General features: G+C 41.1%; 1 protein-coding gene and 1 pseudogene across 2 annotated transcripts in view; both read left to right on the forward strand.

Annotated features, from left to right (window-relative positions):
* Nucleotides 1–16,021, forward strand: part of LOC144475135 (uncharacterized) — a 159,839-nt gene that overhangs the window by 125,685 nt on the left and 18,133 nt on the right. The gene's annotated exons all lie outside the window — the stretch shown is intronic.
* LOC144475136 (small conductance calcium-activated potassium channel protein pseudogene) overlaps nucleotides 7,178–16,021 on the forward strand; it is a 32,824-nt pseudogene continuing 23,980 nt past the window's right edge. Inside the window, exon 1 of the transcript XR_013494810.1 lies at nucleotides 7,178–7,908. The product of XR_013494810.1 is annotated as a small conductance calcium-activated potassium channel protein pseudogene (transcript). The remainder of the gene's footprint in view (nucleotides 7,909–16,021) is intronic.

Consider the following 16,021-nt stretch of genomic DNA (forward strand, 5'->3'; position numbering starts at 1 on the left):
CTCTTACAAGCAACGAGGGTACGAATACTTATGGGTCTGACTGTATCTCTCTCTTCTTCGTCCTGTCTACCGTTCGCGAGGATCCCCCTTTTCTTCCCGCGTTTCCAACCGATCGCTGCCTCGGCTCGCGCGGAATAGTTGCGGAGTCATTATTCACGCGGAGGATCCTCTTGCCTCGCGGATAAATGATGCAGGGACGCCATACTAGCGCGGTGTAAGCCGCAGTCACCGGGAAACCGGTGACGGGGAATTTTTGTTTCGATTCGAGCGAAGAGATTTTGGAATTTCGAACGGGGCTTAAGTAGAATAGGTGGTTTGTGATCAGACGCGAAGGAAGATTGAGTTGGCGATGGAAGCTCGAACGTGGGAATAATTGAGGAAGAGAGTACGATTTTAGGGAACAGTGTTCTTAATGGTTTTGTGTTTAGTAAGTAGATCTGTCGCGTTGTAGTCAGACACGCGCTTTAAAAGGTCTCTATGTGTATTTTCAATTTTTGTATTTGTTTTCAGTGGAAATTATTATTGGATTATTTTAGATAGAATTTTACGTTTTATTCGCCATTTCAGTGTTATGGAATATATAATTAATACTAGGTTATGTCAAGTTACGCGAAAATTACCATTGGACAATTTTATCATAGTATTTTACGTTCTATTCACCATTTCAGCAACGCAGAAAATATGGTTAACTAGGTTATGTCAAGATTATGCGAAAATTACCATTGGACAATTCTATCACAGTATTTCACGTTTTATTCGCCATTTGAGCTATATAAAACACATAATTAACACTAGGTTATGTCAAGATTATACGAAAATTACCATTGGATTATTTCATCATAGAATTTTACATTCTATTCGCCATCTTAGTATTATAGAACATATAATTAACACTAGGTTATGTCAAGATTATGCGAAAATTACCATTGGACAATTCTCACACAGATTTTTGCATTCTATTCGCCATTTTAGCATTATAAAACGTATAATTAACACTATATTCACAAAGCTTGTCAATTTAATGCATTTTCAATTTCACGAAATCTCTCTAACCTTAAAGTTAAAACACCTCCTTAATTAACAAATTTCTCCAATAGATAAAATACCTTGAAAAAATTTCGAAAAATTGTCACCATTTAAAACCACACGAGATGCACGAGTTTCCATTGAAACAATTCCATTAAACACCGATATATTCAATGCTTCAGCTCGCCGCGGCGGGACAATTAAAAATCCGAGACAGCGGATAAATATCTGTTTGCGGGAACTGAAAATTTCATTGGACTTTGATCGGGGTATTATAAAATGATGCGAACGAAACGTAACGCGACCGGTTTCGCGCCGAAAAATCGATTATCCTGCACAGAAACGACCGGTGTGCTGGATTATGGAAAGTCACGGATAACAGTTTCAAATTTTCCCGAAAAATAAATTCAATGGAAATTGCTTTCCAGTCGTCGAACCCTTTTAATGCCCGTACGTATAGAGGGGCGCGCGCAGCAATTTTAATTTTTACAAAAGTCTCCGAGCGGTGTTCGGGTGCTTGCCTGCTGCTGACAGCCGCAGAGTTTCGCAAATACGGATTTATTCGTTTCTGCTCGTTGTTATAGCTGCCGCTGGTTACGCGTCGAAATGTAACAATTGCTGCCGGTCGCGATAATTTATGCAATAATTTAGGAACGCTGGATCTAATATTTAATAGTATAGTAGATTACTATAAATAGTAATTTGTTGATTTAGAATTATCGTAAATGCAGAGAAATATTTACAGGCAATTTGGTTAATAAAAATAATATTTTCAAGTTGGGGTAAAATTGTTGAAAGCTTTATAAAATAATTTAAGATACAGTCGAGAGCAAACATTAAAATATTAATCATTCTTCATAGAAAAATTGTCGATATTAGAGCAATCGTCACTTTGTTAAAAGCAATCGAAAAATTATGAATTTGCTCTTAAATTAAAGCTTGGAATCTCTACTTTATTATACAATATTTTAATTTTTAAGGATCGTGTATCCACATGATTATAATACCTTAAATCCGATAACATGTTTGTGAGAGTAATATAAATTTCCATTAATTTCCATTAAATCAAGACTAATAAAATTCTAACTAAAAAGATCGCATAACGTAAAAATATATTTCAATTTTTGCAAAATCTGCAATTTTTACTCTGTTCATTCCTAAACTCCCATGGCACTGTTGGACTATTTAAAATAATTCTATAACAACGAATTCGATTGAATTATTACTTATTCATTATACGCTATTTCTTTATACGCTTCCAAGAAAAAGATGCCAATTTCATGTTTAATTAAAAAATGTCAGCGCCACACGGTTCTACTTACTTCGCGAAATGTTGTGCCCCAAAGAGTCACGAAACCGCCCGATTATCTCCGATCTGGGCCGTCGCGGGCGGCCAGAGGGAGGGCGTCGCGGGTCGGCACGCGCGTGTCGCGGTCGCGGGGCACAGGCTGCTAAGTAGTTAGGGTCAGCGTATACGGCTTTTCGATAAGCAAACAGCGGAGCCGGTCGGACATCTAATAGACAAATAGGCCGAACGGTTAACCGAAATTGCGTCGGGGGATCGGGGCATGTTTACGAGCCGGACCGTGTGTGCGCGCGCGGATCCGGGCTGCCTCGAAGATCCCCCGATCGGACAATGGGTCCGAAAGGGACAAAGGGATGATCTCGTCGTCGACGGGGGGGAGAGGCGTGGAGTATAGGGATCGAGAAGAGAAGTTCCAGAAACGGGTCGTCGAAGACAAAAGAGCTGACTTCCGATACCCGAAATCCGCCTCTCTTAAATATCGAACACGCGGCGTGGTCGAACTTATTTTAACCCTTCGCCCGTGGGAGCAGCGTGGGCGGATAGCATCCCGGATAAAGATAGCGGTTCTAACGCCGCTGCTCGCGAACGAACCGAAACTTCTTCGAGGATCAGACATCTCCGTAAATTGTATATAATTCTCGTCATTTTACGTGCCGCGAATCCTCTCTTTATTCACCCTGTTCGCCGTCGCGTCATCCGCCCTTCTGGTTTTCCTATTGTTCGCCGCTTTTGTTCGCGGTCGCTGCACAGCCTCCGTCGTTTTATTAAATACCTTTCTTGCGAACATGTTTATTAGTGATAAATCCGATTAGGAAATCTGAAGGCGGGACTTCTGCGAGAAATTGGAATTCTTTTGGGGTCGATAGGGTTAATTATCTAAGTGAGGTTAGAGCCGTTGTTGTTGGTCGTTTTTCCTTTTTTTAGTGGCCTTATGTTGTTTTTTGAAGTGGTTAGATGGTTTTGATAAATACAGTAAAGTGGTTACTTTGATGTTATTTGTTAAATTATATAGTTTGTGAAGTTTTTATGGTTAGATACAATGTTAAGAAGATTTGTTATATGTTAGGTCAAGTTCTGTCTGTTTTTGATATGAAAGAGAATGATTTGGTAGGCGTTTTAATAATGGTTATAGTATACTGTATAGTTTTCGTCTTTACTTATACCCTCTTGCTAGCATGATCGCAATTTATAAATATAATTTTCGAAGAATGTATTGAGAACGTGAATATTTTACCTATACTAACTTAATATTTATAGTATATATTTTATCAATATTGACCTAATATTTATACAATATATTTTTCCTATATTGACCTAATATTCACAGTATATATTTTATCAATATTGACCTAATATTGATAGCATATATTTTATCAATATTGACCTAATATTTATACAGTATATTTTTCCTATATTGACCTAATTATTCACAGTATATTTTTCCTATATTGACCTAATATTCACAGTATATAGTTTTTCTATATTGACCTAATATTCACAGTATATATTTTATCAATATTGACCTAATATTCACAGTATATACTTGACCTATATTGACCTAATATTTATAGCATATATTTCACCAATATTGTCCCAATATTTATACTATATATTTTACCTATACTGACCTAATATTTACAGTATACACTTAACTAACTTATACAGTTATTAACGAGAGTAAAATAGCTAACCCGTCATTCACAAAATTTTCTATTATCGAGCATACTCAATAAAATACAATTATAACAGCAAAGGACGAAAAAATAATACTTGCGATCATTACGCATAATTTTCCATAAAACATACGAAAAAATTTTTAAAAAATACTGAACGACTAAAAGCTAACATTTTTATCTATCATTCTCTATCTTCGACCAACGTATTTCTGATCAGCTCAGGAAAGCAGACGAAGATGGTCACGATTTCTCGAAACGATCCAACAACGATCCCGAATAGATTTCGGCAGCCATTTAAATTCCGCAGGCTTATCGCCGGACTCGTTCCTGCCCCTAACGCGATTAGAAGCGTTTGAATGGGCCGAATTCCCTCTCTCCCCCTCACTCCCCTATCATCGGCCCGGCACCGTCGATCGATGAAGGAAGTTCGGGCACGTCAGAGTTAACTGCGACGAGTATTAAATGAACGGGGGAGACACCGCTGATCGGAATGTTGATCCTGCTCCGCCGATCGATGTCCCGTTTCGTTTTCTCTTCTTCCTCTTCTTATTTTTCTCTTCTTTTTTTCTCATCGGTGCTCCATACCTCCGAATCTGTCCGTGACTCGACTACGGAATCCATCGAAAAGTTTTCAGCGGTTTGCGGCGGCAGGCCGCGATGAAGATGGCGTGCGCGCGCGCCCCTCGGTTTATATGTTAATTTATGGAGAGAGCGTGGAATGGATTCGGAGACAGCTTCCTCGTCGAGCGGGCCGGAGTGCTTAATACCGAGTCCTCGTGCCATCGCCAATGAAAAATTAATTTTCTCTTCGGGTCGGGGGGGAGTGTGGACACCGTGGATCTTGGAGTGGCTCCGGGAAACGCTCGATTTAATTCCGGCGTGGGGACCGCGCGGTCCGTCGCGAAAGGGTGAAGCGCTTGGGAATTGGCGCGATTTTTTTATTAATCTTTAGGGTTGCGATCGAGGCGTCGCTACATATTATATATAATTTAATATAATATAACATAATCTTTCATAATTTAATGTAGTTTATATTAGATTATATTAAGTTATGTCAGGTTATATTACATTATATTAAATTATACTAGAATATGTCACATTATATTAAAGAGATTATATTAGACGTGAGATTATATTAGATTATATTAAGTTATGTCAGGTTATATTTCATTATATTAAATTATACTAGAATATGTCACATTATATTAATCTCACATAATCTAGTATAAGTTAATATAATCCAATATAATATAATACAACCTTGACATAATTTAATATGCTCTAATATAATCTAACATAGTTTAATATAATCTAATGTAATTTGACATAATCTAGTATAATTTAATATAATTTAACATACTCTAATATAATCTAATGCAACCTTGACATAATTTAATATAATCTGATATAATCCAATATAGTCTAATATAATATAATGCAACCTTAAAATAATTTAATATATTCTAATATAATCTAACATAATTTAATAGAATCTAATGTAATTTGACATAATCTAGTATAATTAAATATAATCTAATATAATCTGACATAATCGAGTATAATTTAATATAATCTAATATAATTCAACATACTCTAATATAATCTAATATAACCTTGACATAATTTAATATAATCTGATATAATCCAATATAGTCTAATATAATATAATACAACCTTAACATAATTTAATATATTCTAATATAATCTGACACAATTTAATATAATCTAATATAACCTGACATAATCTAGTATAGTTTAATATAACCCAATATAATCTAACCTAATTTAATATAATCAGATACATCATTCGAAAAATCATAGTCGAATTTATTTTTTCTCGAATATATAGCGATAAAAATAAACATTAAAAATTGATCAGAAATGAATGTCGCCCAGATATGGGAGACGCATCGACGAACGTGTCAACCTTTGCCTATATCCAAGTTACGCCCACCTGGCCCAACGACGACGAAATTGTTAATTGGCCCCGGTTAATCCCGTCTCCCGAATTTCGCGTCGCAGTCTACTCACCGTTCCCCGGCGATCCGACACAATTCCCCACGGCTAGTAGCAACGGCCCGTCTATCCGAGACCAAGCTTGACCAAGCCGAAGAAGCCGGGAGTCCGGAGGAAAGGCAACCCCCGGCGTTCACGGGGCGCCCGTTTATTAGCCCATTAGACCGGCGGTATTCGAGCTTTCACCGGCCATTTAGAGCGATAACCAAAATTAGCCGGCACACGCAGATGTGTTTACACGCGCGGGCACGCCGCTCTCTACGGCCCGAGGGCGAGTCGCGAGGCGAGCGCGCGAGCCTGGCCGACGAGAGCCGAAGAAGAGCGCGTCCCTCGCTGGTCAAGGGGGAAAGGATGGAGGTTGGAGCGAGAGCTCTCCATGGCACGGAAGGGGTGGAAATAGACCGAGGGAGTCGGACGGAGAAAGGGAACCTGTAGGAACGGTCCGCGAGAAGAAGGAGGACGAGGAGGAGGAGGTGGAGGACTGGAGGATGACTGGAGGGGTGCGTCGAGGGGTGTGGAGGAGGCACGCCGTGGAAACACAGGCGTCCGCGAGAAGGAGACGCCGCGGCCGAGAGAGGGTTGCCTGGCGTCTGGCGTGTGCGTGCGGTGCACAGAGGGCAGGAACACAAAGAGGGGTAGCTCTCCGCCGGGGGGGAGGGGGGCGGCGGGAGCGGCGAGCGGCGGGGCGAGACTAGGCGCGGAAGGGGCGCTGGAGGGCGCTCGGGGGAGGGGTGTTCGGAACGGCTGGCTCGGTAGGCGGCGGTGAGATCGGACGCGGGAGGGTGGGAGGGAGGGAGGAAGAGGGCGCAGGAGGAATAAATGGGGACCGACGCAGTCCTGTCGGGAGCGTCACAGCGGGCGGACGCTCACCACCGACGCTTCTCTCGCTCGCCTAGCCTCGCCTCGCCTCGCCTCGCTCGTTCTCTCTCTCTCTCTCTCTCTCTTTCTGTCTCCCTCCCTGCCCCCACCCCCTCCGGCACCCCTCCTCGCTATCATGGCAGCGTAGCGCGTCTCTCACTCTAACTCTCTCTCTCTCTCTCACTCTGTTTCTCTCTGTCACGCACACACTCGCATATACACGTACACACACACGCTCACCGTGTCTCTCTCGTCGTCGTCGTCGTCGTCATCTCCATCCAGCAACAGTCGAGTCGCGAGACGGACCATCAGCCTCACCCTGTCGGTTGCTCGGATACGTTGGCCAGTCTCGTCTGAGCCGCATCTGTCTCGTCCACCCTCTTTATTTTCTCTCTTCCGGATCCCGCTCACTCACCACTCTCTCTCTCTCATTTTCTTTCTTCATCTCTCTCTCTCTCTCTCTCTCTCTCTTTTGTTTCTCCTTGTTTCCATTTGTACGGGATCGTTCATCGTCTCGACGACCGATTGTTTTCCGTAGGGGTTGCTCCCGTCGGCGGCGCGTGTCGTACCGTTTCCGCGGTCACGTCGCAGCAAGTTGTCCCCGACTGTGCGTGCGCGGTATCCCCCCGGTTCTCGCCTCTCTCACGTGTGTTCTCGCGAATCGCGGAAGGATGCGCGGTCAAAGCCGCGACCGGTGGCCCCGTGACTACCGTCGACCGCCCGTTGCCAGTGAACTTGTGACCGCGCGGCAACACCACCACCGCCACCACCACCGCCACGGCAACTGCTGCCACGACCACCAGTGAGAAATCCATCGCCGGCGGACGAGGAGGTCCGCGCCGGGGCTGACTCGATGGTCCGATGCTGGGAGCGCGAACAGTCGCGAATCACGCCCGTTCGGCAGTGCCGATTACCGCGAGCCGCCTGCCAGCCAGTGGCTGCCACGAGGGCCACGCGGCCCGCTGACGAGCTGCCAGCGAGACAGCGTCGCCCGGCTGCTCGTCGATCGCCGCCTTCGCACGCGAGGTACAACCGCGGATCCAAAAAAAAATAAACGACGGGTCGTTGGTGCGGAGTGACGGCTCTCGGAGGAGGCCTCTCTCTCGTTCTTCCTCTCCGCGCGTACGAACCCCGAGGGGGACAGTGATCGTGATAGAGAGTGCGAGAGAAAGAGAGAGAGAGAGAGAGAGAGGGAGGGAGACCATCGGCTACCAGCGATCGTTACGGAGTCGTCGATCGTACGCGACCGTCCCCGGATGTTGATTGATCACACCGCTACGGCGCACCGCGCTAATTCGACCGAGACACCGTGATGCTGCGAGCGATGGAATTACCATCCATCGGCTACCGTTCGCTAAATCCGGGAATAGTGTCGGGGATTGGTGATCGTATCTCTCTATCGCCGCCGGTCTCCACGGGTGCCCTACGTCGGCGTCGTGGCATCGCGGGAGGGCCATCGTATCGGTGAATTTCAAGTGCTACGCAATGGTGATCTTTTCGTTTCGTTCCGTTTTTCTCGTTCCTACGCGGTGGGGCTGGAACGACGCCGTGATCGCGTCGTAGATACCGCGCGAGGGAAGATCAGGGCTCGCGATACGATTCCGAAGGGGTGAGTTAGGGTCGGATATCGGAGGATAGCGTCGTGGAACGGGCCGACGCCGGCGAGGGTGTCGCTCTTCCTCGGTTACCGTACGGACGCGTAAACAAGGGGCTTTTTCACGTGCCTGGATATATCCGCGAACGTGGTGCGATGGGTTTCACTGATTTCAGGCTGTCGGTGGTTGAGATAGTCAGCCGAGCTTAGAATTGAGGATTTTGGTCTTGTTTTTGGGGTGGGAAGTGAGGAAAATTTAGCGTTCTTCTGTTAATGGAAGAGGAGAAGAATTTAGCTTTATTTTGATCGTGGAAAGGAAGGGAAATTTATCTTTGCTTTAGTAGTGGAAGAGAAGGGAAATTTATCTTTCCTTTAGTAGTGGAAAAGAAGGGAAATTTATCTTTACTTTAGTAGTGGAAAAGAAGGAAAATTTATCTTTCTTTTACTAATGGAAAATAAGGAAAGTGTGCCCTAGTTTTACTAATGGAAGAGAAGGGAAATTTATCTTTCCTTTAGTAGTGGAAAAGTAGGAAAATTTATCTTTCCTTTAGTAGTGGAAAAGAAGGGAAATTTATCTTTACTTTAGTAGTGGAAAAGAAGGAAAATTTATCTTTCTTTTACTAATGGAAAATAAGAAAAGTTTGCCCTCGTTTTACTAATGGAAAAGGAGGAAAATTTAGCTTTCTTTTACTAGTGGAAAACAAGGAAAATTTGTCCTTATTTTACCAGTGGAAAACAAGGAAAAATTGTCCTTAGTTTACTAATGGAAAAGACGGATAATTTGTCATTCTTTTACTAATGAAAAATAAGGAAAATTCGTCCTTATTTTACTAATAGAAGGCAAGAAAAATTCGTCCTTATTTTACTAATAGAAAGCAAGGAAAATTTACCCTCATTTTACTAATGGAAAAGGAGGAGAATTTATCTTTCTCTTACTAATGGAAAATAAGGAAAATTTACCCTTATTTTACTAATGGAAAAGGAGGAAAATTTATCTTTCTCTTAGCAATGAAAGACAAGGAAAATTTACTCTCGTTTTGCTAATAGAAAAGGAGGAAAAATTCTTCTTCTTTTATTAACGGAAACAAAGGAAAATTCACCCTCTTTTACTAAGAGAAAACAACGAAAAATTATCCGTCTTTTTTGCTAATGGAAATGAAGGAAAAATTATCTTTGTTCTACTAGTGAAAAACAAGGAAAATTTACCCTCGTTTTACTAATAGAAAAGGAAGAAAAATTAGGCCCCTTTTACTAGTAGAAAACAAGGAAAATTTATCTTTCTTTTACTAGTGGAAAACAAAGAAAATTTACCCTTCTTTTCTTAATGAAAAACACGGAAAATTTGCCTTTTCTTACTAGTAGAAAACAAAGAAAATTTTCCCTTCTTTTACCAATGAAAAATAAGGAAAATCTTACCCCCTTTTACTAATAGAAAGCAAGATCCTTGCTTTCCATTAGGAAAACAAGAATATATTTCCCCTTATTTACTAACCTAAAGCAAAGAAAATTCGTCTTCGTTTTACTAATCTAGAACAAGAAATATTTATCCTCTTATATACCAGTCTAAAACGCGGAATATTTATCCCCTTATTTACCAATCTAAAACAAGAAAATTTTATTTACTTTCTTCACTAATAAAACAGGGAAAGATCAATCTTTTTCGACGCTCATGTAACTCTAACCTTAAACAGACCTCCACCATCTTCTAATTCAACTTTCACAGCTGTTGCCAGCAAAATATCAAATCTTAAAGACATTCCGATTTGCTAAACAATACTAAACAAAATTCATAGTATACCAAATCCTCGGATAACCACAAAATCGTCGACAAATTCGTCTAAAAATTCGTCGTTGCAACGAGATTCGCAACATTCGCAATTATTGCGCCAGATTTGAACATCGAGTTCTCCGCGTATAAAAAATTAATCGCGAAATTTTCTTCAATTTCGTGCGACGCGAAACGGTTCGATAAAGAAACAATAATCGCCGGATTGCGGACACTTGTGCGTTGACGGCCAATAAAAGTCCGAATAAGTCGATAAACGCGTAAAATTCCGGAGAATTTCATGGCAGTTTTGATTACTCTTCTTCCGCCGTGGCTCCGGGCCCGGAGAAACGCCGCCTCGCTCCCGTGAAAATGTAAACTCGCCTAAACGTTATAAACTCCCGGAACCTTAACGCCGCGTTTACCAGAACTCGTCGAAACGACGGGCCACGAGATTTTTTAATCCACGATCGTTCGGATCGTAAAACCAAACTCGTGAATTATTTGTTCGCTGCTCTCTTATTTATTAACTATTATCTATGCACTATTTTCTTATTTATTAACAGTTATTTATTCGCTATTATTTATTCGCTATTATCTATCATTCGTGGCAAATATCAGAACAACGCTACATTCAAATTTGTCGTGTTACTATACTATACTTCACTTTAACCCTTTGCACTCGAGTGGCGCCTCTGACGCACCAATAAAAATTGTTATACAATTAACCAAATAACGTTGCCATTATTAAATACCCTTCCATCAAAAGCACAACAGTTTTACCAGTCACGAAACTCAATCTCACATAGCAAAGTACTACACTATAGCTGGTGAAAATAGCAATGTTGAATCTAACCTTAAAATGGCTTCGAGTGCATACAGTTAATTTATTCTATTTAATTTTCTTAACACTTCGTTAAAAATCAGAATAAATACCTTGCCCTTGCCATGACAAATAAATAGAAAAACAGCTGACTTTACTATAGCGTAAATCGAGCGTCGAGCACAACAAAACCTTGGACTATGGTAGAATATGGAAGGATCGTTTGCGAGAGCGATCTCCACGGTAATCTCGTAGCACGGCGATAGTCTCGCCGAAGAACGTGACTATAAAATGTTCCGGGCTACGGTCGGATTTATCAGAGATTTCGGTGGATTTCAGGGGATAAATGGCCGGAGGTGGGGAGGGGTAGGGGTAGGGGTAGGAACACCGGCGAAACCCCGAGCCGATTATTAATTCAGGCTCGCGCGGTGTCCCTGGTGGCGGGATATAAACGGTCCCGCGCGACAATTAAAAGTTCAGGCGAAGAAAGCGGCGGTCAGAGGGGGAGATCGATCGTTTGTTCGTGGGAACCGGTCCGGTCCGATCGGGACCCCGAGACCGCCGATACACGGGAATATTTAATCGCGACATTGGCAACCACGAGATAGAGCCTTGATCTTACGCAGCGAACGATTCGGACAGGTGAATTCGCAAACGAGTCGTCGGTTTCTGTTGACCCTCACTGTTACAACGAGTCGCGCTCGTGATTTTTCATGCGAGATTTATTAACCCTTTGGCACGGCCGTAGTTTTTCGTTGGACACGCATCTCTGAGGAAGTATATTAAAATGTTTAAAATATTGAATTCTGTTACATTAAACCAATATTACTTGAAGTGAAGAATAATATTGAGATTTTTTGCAATATATAATATAAATATTGCACAATATATGATTAATCAAATTTAATAATAAACGGGGTGGAAATTTGATCTTGACGACTATAGGCGCCAACAGTGGTCAAAGGGTTAATTTTGTTTCTGTATAATTGAATTCTAAAAATATTCATAATTCTCGATTTATCGAGGTATAATTGAATTCTAAAAAAATTCGTAATTCTCGAGTTATCGAGGTATAATTTAATTCTAAAAATATTCATAATTCTCGAGTTATCGAGGTATAATTTAATCCTAAAAAAATTCATAATTCTCGAGTTATCGAGGTATAATTGAATTCTAAAAAAATTCATAATTCTCGAGTTATCGAGGTATAATTTAATTCTAAAAATATTCATAATTCTCGAGTTGTCGAGGTATAATTTAATTCTAAAAAAATTCATAATTCTCGAGTTATCGAGGTATAATTGAATTCTAAAAATATTCATGATTCTCGAGTTATCGAGGTATAATTTAATTCTAAAAAAATTCATAATTCTCGAATTATTCCCTCGGGATACCAGACGCCATTCGATTAGTATTCGATAACAGGTTCGCGCCCGTTCTTTCTCCGTTTCGCTGAAACAGTTCGGCACACCGCGGCGCGGTGCCGCGCGAAGACGATCGTCCCGGCGAGCCGCGCTACGCCGCGTTGATTAAAATTCCTGAGGATTTCGAGCGCCGTGCGCGCCGCGTTGTTATTTCGGAAATATGATGTTATTAAATTAATCGACGGCCGCGATAGGTGGAACGATTGTTTCGCGTAATTTCCGGAGTAATTAAAATTATACACCCGGCGAGAATGTCTCATTAAAATCTGCTTCCCGCCGAAAACGAGCGCGCGCCAACGTAATCATTATAATCTCGAGGGGCGTCGAGAAAAAATTCTCTGTTGTGCTCGAATTATGCACCGGAACGCCGCTGATTAATAAAAGAGAAGGCGAAAAACAGGCGAGATTAAAATTCATTTCGAACGAAATTTGTTTCGGGTACCTGGTCACTGTTAGGTGAAATGCGGTAGAAAAGTGTGACGATCGGCGGTGTTCGGATTTCATCCTTGTTCGAGATGGTGGGCGACGCTTTATTCGAATTTCCCGCGCGGATGTCTCGTCCGAGGATCCCACGAACCACTCGCGAAACGGACTATTTTTAATAGCATTTTTAATTTTATTTTTCTAGCATTTTTCGAGCTATTTTTCAAGCTATTTTGATAACGATTTTTCTTACTGTTTTTCTAAGTATTTTTCTCAATATTTTTCTAACTATTTCCCTGAGTATTTTTCAATTTTTCTAAGTATTTTTCTTGCTATTTCTCTGAGTATTTCTCTATTTTTCGAAGTATTTTTCCAACCATTTCCCCCGCCATTTTTCTTGCTATTTTCCTAACTACTGTCCCTACTATTTTTCTAATTATTTTTCCAACGATTTTCTAACTATTTCCCCAACTATTTTTCTTGCTATTTTCCTAACTACTGTCCTTACTATTTTTCTAATTATTTTTCCAACTATTTCCTACCTATTTCCCCAACTATTTTTCCAACTATTGTCCAACTAATTTTCTAACAATACTACTTTCCTAAGTATTGCAATAACATGCTACTATAACAATGTTATTTTCCTAACTACTGTCCCTACTATTTTTCTAATTATTTATCCAACTATTTTCTAACTATTTCCCCAACTATTTCCCCAACCATTTTTTTAACTATTGTCCAACTATTTTTCTAACTATTTTTCCAACTATTTTTCCAACTATTTTTCCAACTATTGTCCAACTATTTTTCTAACTATCTTCTAACTATTTCCCCAACTATTTTCCCAACTATTTCCCCAACCATTTTCCCAACTATCGTCCAACTAATTTTCTCACAATTTTTCCGACCGTTCCGCTTCCCCAACCTCGCGCTTTTGATAATTCTCTTTGTCCCTTAAAGGCGATTTTCCAAACGAATTATTTGTGCTCGGAAAGTAGAAACAGAGGTTCGCGTTGCTCGTTAAAATTTTGCCGGGAACGGTTAAATAAACCCGGGGGATCCGTGAAATCGGGACGCGGAAGCAGGGTGGAGAATAATAAGTTAGAAACGCGGAGTCAAGTGTACGCGGTTCTTTGGAATTTCTTCGGCGGAACGGGGTCTAGCATTCGCCGTGTAATAGGATCGCACTCTTACGGCTCGCGTAAAGCTGCTTGCATTTTTCTAGCTCTTCGCCCCCTCATCTGTCTTTTCAGACCGCTGTCGGCGTTTATGAATAATTCCATCGATCTTGTAATTTCTGTGTCACTGTTCCGCGAACGCGCGGATCGGATTTGTCAAAGGTCGAACAGATTTTCTTCGTGATAAAGCACTGTTGAAAAGAAAACAAGGAACGAGCTATTTAGACATTGTTTAATAATGCACGTATTAATTTTCAAGGGAAAATGAATTTGTTAAAATCGAGTAATTTTCGTCCAATATTGATGCGCATAATTTGAAAGAGAAATATAGAAACGAACTATTTCGAGTCAATTGATATTATTTGCGTCAATTTCCAAGAAAAGGCGAATCGAATTTATCAGAGCCGTACAACTCTCGTCTGCAATGAAACACTATTAAAACGAAAATAAAGAATTAACTGTGTCAACTTGATAAATGTCTGCGCCAATTTCCAAGAAAGAGCAGATCGATTTTATTACATTCGAATAAATGTCAGCCATAATTCATTAAAATCCGAATAGATATGAAACTCTGAAGAAACGACCCGCTGCGACTCTCTCGACGGTTTCATTGTCGCTGTCCGAAGAATGGCAGATCGATCTCATATAAAAAGCCGAATGAAAGCCGAATGAACGTTCGCTATTTAAAAAACAAACGAAAAATGAATCGTTCGGATCCGGTCGACGCTGCTCAACGTAGAAATTCAAAGACGATCGCGGGAAATTTATGAAACTCGAACGGGCCCGGACTGGGGCAAAGGGACAGCTTCCGGTTTCGTGTCCGACGCGGAACTGTATCTAGGTCCGCCGGTCGAAAGAAAGGCGTCGGATCGTAATTCACGTGGAATTAAGAGGCGTCGCTTTGTTTCGTTACGTAAACCGCACAGGCGAGGCGAACCGGTGTGCAGACGGCCTTCGACGTTTCGCCGCCGACGTCGTACACGTTTCACGTTTGTCCGTGGATTTTAGTCAAATTCGCCGTGATTGGCAATGACCGTGGAGAACACGGAGGCGCGCGCAAGCGTTTGTTCTTTCTTTCTAGCGTGCGGCCGGCCGGTATCGATGTATCGGGGATACATTAACGTTAATGAACCGACGGCAGCAAGTAACGATTCGAGCGGGCCCCGCGTCCCCGATCGCGTGACGATTTGTTTCGCCATTTTGTAAATCGCTGGCAGAACGAGGGAACACGAGAACGAGAAGAAAAATTATGTAATTGTGTAATTTTTATGTAACGCGACGTAATGTTACGTCGGCGCTTGAACAGTGAAAATTCTGAATGACGAACCATAATATACATGAATGTATCACTGACCAATGACTCGAGAATGATTTCTCTTTTAGTTTAAAAAATTCTGTTCGACTTTATTTCGCCGTAAGAAAAACATTGGTTCGATTTTATAATTATGAATCGTTACATTTGTTCAAAAATTGAACGAATTCAAATGTATCATGGACCCGAAGCAATATTTTGAAACTTAGGGGTGGTTTTGTATGGGATTATAGTGCGACCCTTTGAGGAATGAATAATTCAGTAATTAAGTAGCTCGCAGGGAATTATCGTCTATTAGTTTACGAAGTAGATTCGTAATTTATCAAAGATATTCACAGGCTTATGTAAAACTAAAATATAAGAAGATAATATTTCATAGAATATTATTTAGTATAACTGCATCTCAAATATTATTATTACTAATAAGAAGATTTTCAGCCTTTAATTTTTTACTGTTCCATGTGCTCACTTTTACCTATAGTAAAAAGCATTAATTTTGTTTATTAGTGACTGAAAATAGTATCGATAACATAGAACATTTATTTTCCGGATAAATAACTGGAAACATCATAGAAGAGCAATTTACAAAAGCTACCGATCCACTTTAAATAATTCCTCTC

The sequence above is a fragment of the Augochlora pura genome, chromosome 9 (assembly GCF_028453695.1).
Source record: "Augochlora pura isolate Apur16 chromosome 9, APUR_v2.2.1, whole genome shotgun sequence".
Classification (NCBI taxonomy): domain Eukaryota; kingdom Metazoa; phylum Arthropoda; class Insecta; order Hymenoptera; family Halictidae; genus Augochlora; species Augochlora pura.